This window comes from Lontra canadensis, unplaced genomic scaffold (genome assembly GCF_010015895.1).
Source record: "Lontra canadensis isolate GAN:19392208 unplaced genomic scaffold, GSC_riverotter_1.0 scaffold2, whole genome shotgun sequence".
Classification (NCBI taxonomy): Eukaryota; Metazoa; Chordata; class Mammalia; order Carnivora; family Mustelidae; genus Lontra; species Lontra canadensis.
In genome coordinates, this window is record NW_022630996.1 from 7906636 (window position 1) to 7919272 (window position 12637).

The following is a 12637-nucleotide window of genomic DNA, read 5'->3' on the forward strand; positions in this document are numbered from 1 at the left end:
TCTCTCTGACTTGTGGCTTCTTTTCCATCTTTTCCATTCCCTTGTGACCCTGCTCTGTTACTGCTTGTCCCATCGGCTGCGTACCTGCGCTCAGGGTCACTGTCTCCTGCTTCTGCCGGCTTGCTCTTTCTGCAGAATAACTACTAAAAAGGCCCCTTTGCTCAAAATAACCCAATGGATCCCCATTGTCTGCGGACTTTCTCACGTCCCTTAGCCAACTTTTCTAGTATTCCCTCCAACCAGTGGGAGCCACGACTGTTTGTTACGCAAACACATCCCACATTGTGCAGACGTGGAGCCTTTTGTCTGCGCTGCTGCTTCCAGCCAGAATGGCTCCTCTCTGTCTTTTAAGCCTCCTGCTCCCCTGATATAATATAAAAGCTTAATTTAGAGCTGAATTAAGGAATTCAGCCCGTAGCATAAGCTCTTCACTGTTTGTTGGAATTAGACCCATCCAGGGAGGCGGTGATGTCTCCTGGTCACTTAGTTAAGGGCTCGTGCATTTGTGTGGACACGGGTGCTGGGGTGCCTGCCGGCTCCTGTGTTTGGGCAGGAAAGTGCCTCTTCCTGCTGAGTCATGGGATGTCCTGCGCCATTCCAGCCGCGGAGTGTAACCAGAGACAGAAGATTATCTCGAAGCTGATGGTGTCCTTTTCCCTGTTGCTATGGGACTGTGTTTTGAATTAAATTATTTTAGAAACAGATGGCTGCCTGAGAATTTTTTGCCTTTGTTCTTAGTGAGTTGAGAGTTTGGTTTGGTTGGTTTTTGTGGCTTGCAGTGCTGATGGTCCTGCCTCACGGGGTGGTAAGAGGATTGCGTTTTATTTCAGAAAGGAGAGAGCAAAGCAAACCAGCATATTCCGATAAATACTCTGTACCATGCTTTGCATTAAGCCAACGTTTCAATATCTTTATGTGCTCAAATGAGAAAATCATGCAAAGAAATAGAGTCCCTAGATCCCAGCACAAAGCCCATACAGTAGCCCCCCCTTATCTGTGAGGTATACATTCCAAGTCCCGTTTCTGTGGATCCCTGAAACTGTGGCTAGTACCAAAGCCTATATATACTGTCTTTTTTCTTATGCATACATACCTGTGGGAAAGTTTAATTGAAAAATGAGCATAGTAAGAGATAAAATACCTAGTAATAAAATAGAACAATTTTAACAATATACTATAATAAAAGTTATAGGAATCTGCTCTCTCTCAAAATATGTTATTACACCGTCCTCAGCCTTCTTGTGTTGATGTGAGATCACGAAATGCCTACCTGACAAGGTGAAGCGAGGTGAGTGACGTAGGCATGGTGATGTCACGTTAGGTCTCTGTTGACCTTCTGAGCTTCCGTCAGAAGGAGGATCATTTGCTTTTGGACTGCAGCTAACAGCAGTTGTGGAGTGAAAACTGCGGATGGAGGGGGGACTAGCATACTGATGTTTTTAATTGTAATAGTGTCAATTTTTTAGAAAAGCTTTGTGGTACCATTCTTTAGTATTGTGTTAGTTATTTTCTGAAGTTACTCATTCGTTCTCGCCATGTTTTAGTGAAGCCACTAATTGTTCTGCGCTCCCATCTCTAGAGGAGGAAATGGAAGGTGTGGCTAATTATAAGGGATTTCTCCAGGGAACCTGAGCAAGTTTGAGGTAAAACAGGGCCCGTTTCTCTGTGGAATGTTCTGAAGCTTTTGGCCCTGTTGTCTCCCTCTCTGACAGGGATTGTATTCCACTGGTGCTGAAGGGCTCTGCTTTTTCTTAGCTAAAACTGAAGCCCCCTCCACTACTGACATAGTGGCCATTTGTCATCTTGGGAGCCTCCCCTTTCCCTTTTCAGGAAATCTTTCATTGTGTGAGGGTCAGAGGACTGCAGGGTTGAGGCAATGTGGCATGGGATTTAGGCATGGCCAGTGGGACCCTCCCAGCTGGACTTTGAGTTTTGAGGATGTTTTGCCATGAAGCAGAGGAATGGCGGGCCCCTTGGCAGCTAGGCCAGTGGAGAGCCGACTTGGCATCATCAGTGGACACTGTCAGCCGTGGGCTTCTCTGCTGTCCAGTCACATTTGGCTCTTTTTAAAAAAAATTGTTTATTTATTTATTTATTTGACAGAGAGATCACAAGTAGGCAGAGAGGCGGGGGGGGCGGGGAGTGGAGAAGGGGTGGCGAGGGGAAGTAGGCTCCCTGCTGAGCAAAGAGCCCAATGTGGGGCTCTCTCCCAGGACCCTGGGATCATGATCTGAGCTGAAGGCAGAGGCTTTAACCAACTGAGCCACCCAGGCGCCCCTGGCTCTTGTCTGTGTTCTGAAACTGAGCTGCCTTGTCCATTCTCTGGACCCTCTGGTATCCTTCCACTGAATTCCCCTCCTGCTTAAGCAGTCAGAGTTGTTGCCATTGCAAACAACAGAGAACCGTGACTGAGAAAACCTACAGCATAAGCCGAGGCCCCTATTTTGGGTCCATACATAGAATGTCAACCCCTGAGCGCTCATTTTTCAAGTAGCGATTTTCAGGAATACTATATCTTACTAGCCAATGTGGGAACTGAGACCCAGGAATGTGACCTGAGTTACACAAAGTTGGCAGTTAATTAACTGCAGTAGACCAGGGTGAAGTCCAAGGCCCACAGGCTCTTGTTGCTGGTAGTGCCTACCCGTTCCCGGCGCCTCTTGTTTGAGTCAGGAAGGGAAGTTGTCTCTTAGCCTCTTGGGCTGTTGTAACAGAATGTCACAGACTGTGTGGTTTAAACAACAGACGTTTATTTTCTCATAGTTCTAGAGGCTGGAAGTTCAAGATCAAGGTGCTAGCAGGGCTGGTTTCTTGGGAAGCCTCTTTCTGCTCACAGATGGTGTCTTGCTGTGTTCCTATGTAGCCTTCTTATGTAGCCTTTCCTCTGTGCCAGTGCGCCGAGAGAGAGTGAGCTCTGGTGTCCCTCCCTCTTCTCAGAAGGACGCCGGTTCTGTGGGACCAGGACTGCACCCCTATGACCTCATTTAACCGCATCTACCTCTGTAAAGGCTGGTCTCCAAATACAGCCTTATTGGGGGTTAGATCTTCAACATATGAATTTTTTGGGGGGGGGCTCACAATTCAGCCCATTCCAGATGTGAAATATGGAAAGAAATACGGACCTTCTGATGTTGTCTGTGACTTAATAAAAGCTGAGCAACAAAAATGTCAAGGCAATATTTCTTCTTCTTTTTCTCCTTTTCTTCTCTTTCTTCTTAAAGAGAGGGAGAGGGAGCGGGTTGGGGGTTGCTGAGGGAGGAGAGAGAGAATCTGAAGCAGACTTCACGCTCAGCCAGAGCCCGATGTGGGGCTCCATCTCATGACCCCGAGATCGTGACCTGAGCCAAAATCAGTAGGCAGATGCTTAACTGATTGAGCCACCCACACGCCCCCAAAGGAAGATGTCTAAAAGAAGTTTTGCACAGTGTTGAGATCTTCAATTGTCGGGACTGTGCAGCCGGGTACTTAACATTCACCCTGAGAGCCCATCAGTGGTTGTTCTTAGGGTGAGTCCCCATATCCAGCTGTAGCCTAAAATGCTGATTTGGGAACAGCAGCTTTTCCTCACGTGGGACATGAAACCCGCTTTCTGGTTCAGGACTGTGTCTCTATGGGAGAGCCTGGCGGTGTTGTTCATGTCTGTAGGCAGCCCTGCTCCCCACTCCATGTGTTTTTCACACATGTCCTGGTGTTCCACTGGCCTGGTGCAGTCTGCCCTATGCTAGCTCTGACCTTCCCTTATGTTGTCACCAGCGTGTCTGTACAACTGACCTGTCTTTGCTCTCCTCCTCTTAGTCTGTTCTCTAATTGAGCATCAAAGGCCACTTCCCCTCTGGATGCCATTTCTTCTTCCTTCTCAGCCACTGGGGTTCCTCACTTATCCACTGCACCTTCCAGCTCTTCCTCTTTTCTGGATTGTTCCACTGGCACTGCTCTAGTCCAGTACCTTTCAAAGGAAGGTCTCTGTACTTGTATTAGAATTACCCATGGCGTTGGTTCAAAATGTAGATTCTAAAATAGCAAGAACAGCAGCAAATAAAACACCCTCCAATTCTTAAGCCCTGTGCCTGGTCTACTGAATGAGAACGTGAGTTTAGTTTTTATTTTAATACACCGAGTTCCCATATACCCTTTAATCAGCTTGTCCTAAGGTTAAGATCTTATATAATCATAGTAGAGTGATCAAAGCTAAGAAATTAACCGTGCTACAATACTATTAACTAGACTACAGACTTCGTAGGGTTTCACCAGTTTTCCCACTTCTGTTCTGGAATCCAGTCCGGAATCCCATATTGCATCTGGTTGTCCCCTCTCCTTCATCTTCTCTAGTCTGTGACCATTCCTTACTCTTCCTTATCACTTATGACCTTGAGATCTTTGAAGGGTCAGGTCTTCTGTAGAATGTCCTTGGGCTTGTCTGACATTTTGTCTTGATTAGATTGGCCTTTGCTTTGTTGGAAACCTGCACCTTTAATGATCTCCTGGGTGATTCTTACCTACTGTCTGAGAAACGACTTCCCCTGGGCCCTTCCAGTTGCCCTCCTGTCCCGATCCTCCCCTACACAGCTAAACCCAAAAAAAGTTCCTGCATATAATCCCCGTTTCCTCACCTGTCATTCACTCTTCAGCCCACACCAACCTGGCTCTGCTGCCACAAGGCCAGAGACCAGTTATCCTGTCCAGGTGGTGCCCCCCGTATTCCCCTGCTTGGCCTCTCTGGGTCATTCAGCACAGGTGACCCCTTCCTGACTCCTAAACAACTTTTCTCTCGGCTTGTCATCTCACATTCCTGGTTCCCCCTGCTTCTCAGATTTCTCCTTACTTTTGCAGGTTTATCTCCAGGCTCATATATCTGCAAACTTGGTATCTCCACGTGGTTTCTCTTTAAAAAAATCCTCCACAAAACAGAATAAAACAAAAACATTAACGGGCACATGAATCACTGGGAATCTTGTAAAAAGCAATTTCTGACCCACTAATGTCTTGATGGGCCAAAGAGGCTGCATTTCTGAAACACCCTCGGTGATGCTGATGGTCTGCAGGCTACACTGAGTAGCAGAGTTCTGGAAAGACCACTCTACTGTAAGCCACCATCATCTCAGGCCTTGACTACTGTGAGCACATAACCAGTCTCTCCCTATCTCCTCTTGCCCCTTGTTCACCTGCTCTGCACACTGCAGCACGAGGGAATTTTAAAATCATTCTTCTGGTCAAGTCATTGTCATGTTTCTAAATACCTTTGTTGGCTTCCCGTTGCATTTATGAAATTGTTCTCCTCAACATCATGGCTTCCAAGCCTTATATGTTCTGTTGCCCTACCTCCCTCTGACTCCATTTTTGGGCACTTTATCTTTCCTTCCTTCCTTCCCAGACACACTCCTCTTCTCTGTGTTCTTCAGTGGGCTGCCTTACCAGTTCTTCCTCCATCTGTCCTGCCCCACTGGACCTTATGGAGATCCCACATCCTCTGCCCAGATGATACTGTGCAATGAGCTGGCCTGCAAAGTCTTGTCTTCCATCCAAAATGACAAGGAACTTAGACCGGAGCACAGATTGACCCCTTATGGAGCATGCTTTCTGGTTAGCTCACGTTTTTGTATCACGACCTACTCTCTGAAGAAGCCGTGCATCTTACATGCTGACTCCAGAAACTTCTCTCATCACAGGCCAGTAATGAATAGTGCAACCACTTTGAGTATCGGTCTGAGATACTCTCGTCCATGTTCATACTGCATACTACGTGCACGCACACATACACACACATGTGCATGCAGACTGTATACCTCCAGGCACATGTAGCTTTAGATGGGAAAGGCAAAACCTCAAAACTTTGAGAAGACAGTCTAAGGCCATTGTCAAGCCTTTTTTTTTAAATTTAAAAAATTTTTTAAAATTTCTTTTCAGTGTCACTGTCAAGCTTTTTGATGTCGGGAAGGATTTCTTATACCTTAAGAGCAATGTCTGTGACCCTCAGGCAATAACAGAAAAGATTGTTGAATTTGACCATATTAAAATTGAGAACTTCTGTTCATCAGAAGACCACATAGAGAGAGTCAGACAACAAGCCACAAAACTGGGAGAAGTTATAACTGACATAGGATTACTGTCCAGAATATATCAAGAATGCCTTTAAATCAGAAAGAAAAAGACAACCCCATAGCAAAATGGGCAGTAGAATTGAAAAGACACCAGAAGAAGCAACATGAATGGCTAACAAGATATGGAAAAGGTGCTCAGTCTATTATAATCAGGGAAATGCAAATGAAAACCTTAAAACTATAAGGTTTCACACTAGCCAGATTAGTAAAAATGTGGATGTCTAGGAGTCTTTAAGTATTGATGACAATTTGCAGCAATCAAGAGTGGGAGTGTAAACTGATTCAACTATGTTGAAAGATTACTTGGCATCATTTAGTAAAGTTTCAGGTGAATATCTCTTTTGACCCAACATATTTTTTTATTTAAAAATATTAATATAAACATTAATATATAAACATATACTATTAATATTAATATATAATATTAATATATATTAGTATTTAAAATATTTTAAAAAATATTTATGTATTTGAGAGAGAGAACGTGAGCAGGAGGAGGGGCAGAGGGAGAGAGAAAGGAGAAACAGACTCCCTGCTGAGCAGGGGGCCTGACATGGGACTCAATCCCAGGACCCTGAGATCATGAACTGAGCCAAAGTCAGATGCTTAACCAACTGAGCCACCCAATCCCTCCCAGTCCAGCAGTTCTTTTCTCATGCATGCATACACAGCACACATGCACACATGTTCTTAAGACACAGGTGTACACACACAAACATATACACACATTCATGTACACATATGTACTCACATGAACATCTATATTTTATATATACATTTATGTACCAAAAGATGAGTAAGAAAGTTCATATCAGAAATGTTTGGGGTGCCTGGGTGGCTCCGTCAGTTAGGCATCTGACTCTTTTTTTTTTTAAAGATTTTATTCATTTATTTATTTGACAGACAGAGATCACAAGTAGGCAGAGAGGCAGGCAGAGAGAGAGAGAAGCAGGCTCCCCGCTGAGCAGAGAGCCTGATGCAGGACCGATCGATCCCAGGACCTGAGATCATGACCTGAGCTGAAGGCAGAGGCTTTAACCCACTGAGCCACCCAGTCAGCATCTGACTCCTGATCTCAGCTCAGGTCTTAATCTCAGGGTCGTGAATTCAAGCTCCATGTGGAGCTCCATACACTGGGCATGCAGCCTACTTAAAAAAAAAAAGATGGGCGCCTGGGTGGCTCAACTGGTTAAGCATCTGCCTTTGGCTGAGGTCATGATCCTAGGGTCCTGGGATTAAGTCTCGCATTGGGCTCCCTGTTCAGTGGGGAGTCTCCTTCACCTTCTTTCTCTCCCTCTGCTCCTCCCTCCTGCTTGTGCTCTATCTCTCTCAATCTATCAAAAAGTAAAAATAAAATCTTAAAAATAAGAAATATTTGTAATAACAAAATAGACAGTAGTCCAACTGTTCATCAACAATAGATAGATAGAGGCACCTGGGTGGCTCAGTTGGTTAAGTGGCTGCCTTTGGCTCAGGCTTAGGTTTGTGCATCCTGGGATCGAGTCCCACATCAGGCTCCTTGCTTGGCAGGGGGCCTGCTTCTCCCTCTGCCTCTGCTGCCACTCTGCCTGCTTGTACTCTCTCTCTCTCTCTCTCTCTCTCTCAAATAAATAAATAAATAAATAATCTTTAAAACCACAAAAAACAATAGATAGGTACATTAATTTTAGTATATTCATACCATGGAATTCATGTTGAAGTGGGAATAAGTACATGAAAAAAATACACTTGGACGAATCTAAAAAAAAATGGAGTGAAAAATAAGTTGCAGGAGAACACATGCAGTATAATTTCATTTTGATAAAGTTTGAAAACACAGGAGACGGGAGAATATGTACTCTTTAGGGATACACACGTGGTAAGACTAGAAGGAAAGCAAGACTTGAGAAAGGCATAGTTCAAGAGTGATTCTCTCAGTGGAAGGGAAGGGGGAGAGGGGTCCCCAGGGGATGTCAGAAGAAAGGGCAATCTTTTTTTTTCTTAAACTGGGTGATAGGAACTTGGATGTTTTTTGTATAATTGTCTGTCTACTTGGCAACTATGTTTTTATAAATAGTATTTCTTACGTACTTGATAATTTGATAATAAAACCAGTACCAGTTGGAAGAGAGAGTAATTTAGTAGAAGGTATTAGTATATGGTTGGGTTTGGAAAAGAGAAAGGGAAGGAAGATACTTTTTTCTAAACCAGGGAGAAAAATGGGAAGGGGGAGGATGGTATTTGTTTTAAAGATTTGCTTATTTATCCTACAGACAGAGAGAGAGAGAAAGAGACAGAGAGAGAGAGAGAGAGAGAGCGCATGCGAGCTCAAGCAAGGAGGGGGAGGGGCAGAGGGAGAGGAAGAGAATTCCAAGCAGACTGCCCCAGAGAGCACAGAGCTGGATGTGGGGCTTAGTCCCCTGATCCCAGAGATCATGCCATGAGCCAAAATCAAGAGTCAGAGGCCCAACCGACTGAGCCACCCAGGCAACCCCCAGAGGATGATTTTAATAACAGCACTAAAAGCTCCAGGGTAACCCGAGACCTGCAAAACGAATAAAAGTTGCTAAACACTGACTGAACTGGGTACTAGTTTAACTATCTGCTTTTCTGTTTTAATTCTTAGAAACCCTAGGGGGTCCTTGTTTGGTAGCTGACTTAACCTCCACCCAGAGTTGAGATGACTCACTATGCTTTGAAAATTCCACAATTTCACAAAGAAGCAAAAGTAATGGTTCTATTTGGATTAAAGCTCTTTAGAGGTTTTTGCCCCTGGGTTTCCCGGGCCAGCCCTCCGAGCATGTGTTGTTCTCCTGGCACCTAGGCATGCACCTGTGAGCTGTCCCCAGGTGGATGTGCGGCCTCACAGCCCGGAAGGCAGGCCTCCGCACGGGTTTCAGCAACACAGAATCATAATATATGCTCTCAGCTCCTTTATGATGTCATATAACTTGGCATGTTTTCCAATGTAACTTCTTTACTAACAATTGTAATTAAATGGACTGATTTGACTAAGGGTGCTGTGATGTGTGAGGTGCCTTCAGTCACTGGGCTTTTTTGAACCTGCTTAAGGCTGCCTCGGGCCCGGGTGCTATTTTAAGCAAGTCAGCTTAAACTCTTTGAGCCTCCTTTGCAACGTGATGGGATCAATTCAGGTCTTAAAGGATCCATTCAGGTCGGAAAGTCCACAATTCCATGATCCAACACTGTATTTGGGGATGATTTCCAGATAGAACAATATGACTAAAAACAAGAAAACAAAATTATCTTGCTTGGGTAAGACCAACAAGTTCCTAGAGATAGTTGGACATCTCCCTCCTGGATTTCTAAAAACATCCTAAAAAGCTTTCCAAGAGATTCTTAAAAGCATTTGTTTTTTTTCAAAGAACAGTTTTAGGTTCACTGAACGGCGAAATTGAGTGGAAGGTGTGATTTCCTCTATGTCCTCTACCTCCCACACATGCATAGCCTCCCCTTCGCCTCCATCAACATCCCCCATCCAGTGGCACGTTTGTTACAAACCATGAATCTATATTGACAAATCATTTGTCACCCAAAGTCCATAGTTTTTATACCTTAGGGTTTGTGCTTGCTGTTGTACGTTCTGTGGGTTTGCCTTGTGAGTTGCTAAGCCCTGTGAGTCTGCAGAGCAGTAGGACAGGCCCAGCTCTGTTACTACAGCGTGGCAAGATTGGAGGCCAGGTCGAGGTACAAGGTAGGCACCCAGTACGTCTGTGTGGCTTGGTCTCCACGGGAGAGAGTGCCTCAACATGGGTTCTTCAGGGTGGCTGCAGACCTGACACCGCCTGAGAGCGACACAGAAACTCAGCGCCACCCCAGCCCTGCTGGGACAGCACCTGCCTTTATCAAGACCCCCCTCCTGCCCCCCCGTTTGTGAGCATGGAGTCTGAGAAGCAGGGGTATCTCTCCAGCTCCCTGCCTTTCTCTCTGTCGGCACAGAGACAGCCTTTCGCTCTGGTGAACTAATGCTTTAGAGCTTGAAAACTGATCTCCAGGGCTTGAAATTAGAGTCTATGAAGGCTTTTCTGCTGGGAGAGACTCACTGGGGTTTTCTAACCTCTTCCTGAATTAACTGCAGAAGTTATTCCCATGGCATCTCAGCTGCTGTCTCTTCAGAGCTGGTTTCTCTCTCTTAGGGGGCTTGGCCAAAAAAGCAGGGGAAAAAGAAAAACAACCCCAGAACCACAAACCCCATCACAGCTTGGCGTACCTCACATTTCTTAGTGGGAAGTATTGGTTCCTCTTTTTTACTGCTGAGAGAATTTTTCATCTTTTTGGCCACTTTGCTTTCCCTCTTCCATGTCCTTTGTAAACAGAGTGGATTGAATTCTAACTTGCATCGGATACTCGGGCTTATAACTTAGCCCCAAACTGTTGCTTTTCTTTGCTGTTTCATCTCTTGTAGTCTTCCGGAGCATTTTCAAATATGTTTCTGATTCATTTTAAAAGGGATCATGCTGTCTATTCAGATCTTCTATTTCAAAATAAATTATATCATAGCAGAGTTTTAAAGCACACATAAAATGATTTGTTCTTAGAAAAACTTTGAAATCTATATGTTACGTAGGTGGACAGAATGTTGATTTTATTACTTTTATTGTTATAAATAGATTTATAACTGTTTATCCTTTATTGGGGGAAAAAAAACCCAGCAGTGACTTACTTTGCTGTGGTTGTGAGAAACATCGTGATTACTTTTTGGCCCATGCTTGGAATGTGATAGGTAAATAGTAAAGTATGTAGGCAAAATATCCTTTCTATCCAGTTAGAAATCTTTTGTCTAAATAAACATATGGCTAAATATCATGTACTAATTTTAGAGGATATACATAAAATCAATTAACAGAATTTTGTCTCAATCTTGATTTCCGTTTCTCCTAACGAGTCAGACATACCTCTGGATGCCCTCTTTCAGCTTCTGTGGGATCATAGTAAGCTATATTAATTCTGTAGGATGTTTTTTAACCTCACAAATTATCTAACCTAATATTGTTCATTTATACCCACAGGTATTTCCTTAGATTTAGCTGTATCTTTATCATTTATTTATCCTCTGTTTGTTCTTCTCCGATCTTCCTTCTGGGGAAATTCCCTTTCCTTTTGAAGTATATGCTTGTTTAGAGAGGCCCCGCTACTGAAGGTCTTCTGTTGGTATAATCACTTTCTGTTTATCAGAAAATGTCCCTATTTTAACAAATAGAGAGTATTGTTGGTTATTCAAATCTAAGATGTCAGATATTTTCTCTTAACACTTTGAAAATTTTATTTCATTGTCACTTGGCTCCTAGCTCTGGGAAGAAGTTATCTTATGGTGTAATGGCCAGTCCTTTCCTCTGACTCATTTACAGTTTCTCTCTGTCTTTGGTGTTCTATAGTATCATCATATGTGTAGATATGAGTATTTCTTTATTTCTTTATTTATTATTTTGGTGGGAGGGCAGAGGGAGAGGGGAAGAGAATCCTAAGTGGACTCCACACCCACTGTGGAGCCTGCTGCAGTGTTCAATCTCACAACCTTGAGATCATGACCTGAGCTGAAATCAAAGTTGGACACTTAACTGACTGAGCCATCCAGGTGCCCCTAGATATAGGTTTTTAAAAAATTCTCCTGGCTTGGGATTTCTTTGTCTTCCTGAATTGAAGGATGTCTCTTACTAATTTTGGACAATTTTTAGTGCTGTTTCTTTGCATATTCTCTCTACCCAGATCCCTCTATCATTTCTTTTAAGAACTTGTATCAAATGTATGTTGTACTGTCTCATTCTAGCTTCCATATTTTTTTTTTTTTAAAGTAGGTTCCACGCCCAGTGCAGAGCCCAGTGTGAGGCTCAAACTCATGATCCTGAGATCAAGACCCGAGCTGAGATCAAGGGTCAGATGCTTAACTGACTGAGATACCCAGGCACCCCATATCTTCCGTACTTCTTAACTTCTCTTTTTAATATTCTTATCTTTCTGTTTCTCTGTATTCCATACTGTGTAATTTTTGGATTTATCTTCCAGTTCACTAACTCTCTCTTTAGCTATGTCTAAATTGCTATTCACTATTTATTTTGTATTGTATATTGAGTTTCAAAATTTTAGCTGCTATATATATATTTTTAAAGGTTTTAAATTTAGAGGCATCCGGGTGGCTCAGTCAGTTAAGTGTCTGCCTTTGGCTCAGGTCATGATCCCAGTGTCCTGGGATCGAGCCTTGCATCAGGCTCCCTATTCAGCAGAGTGCCTGATTCTCCCTCTGCTGTTCCTCCTGCTTGTGCTCTCTTACTTTCTCTGTCAAATAAATAAATAAAATGTTTAAAAAAACAATAAAAGTTTTAAAATTTATTTAAGTAATCTCTGCATCCAATGCGGGACTCAAACTCACGACCCTGAGATCAAGAGTTGCATGTTCTTCAACTGAGCCAGCTAGGGTCCCTCCCCCCCTTTTATTTTTCCATTTCCAAATATTCTTTTAATTCTTTTTCAAGCCTTTCTGGCAATTTTTATATGGTCTCTTGCTCCTTACTCATGTTTGCAGCTGGCTCTTGTGGAAGAGC

General features: G+C 43.6%; 1 protein-coding gene across 1 annotated transcript in view; it reads left to right on the plus strand.

Moving 5' to 3' along the window:
• KIAA1549 (KIAA1549 ortholog) overlaps positions 1–12637 on the plus strand; it is a 129927-nt gene that overhangs the window by 37804 nt on the left and 79486 nt on the right. The window lies entirely within an intron of this gene.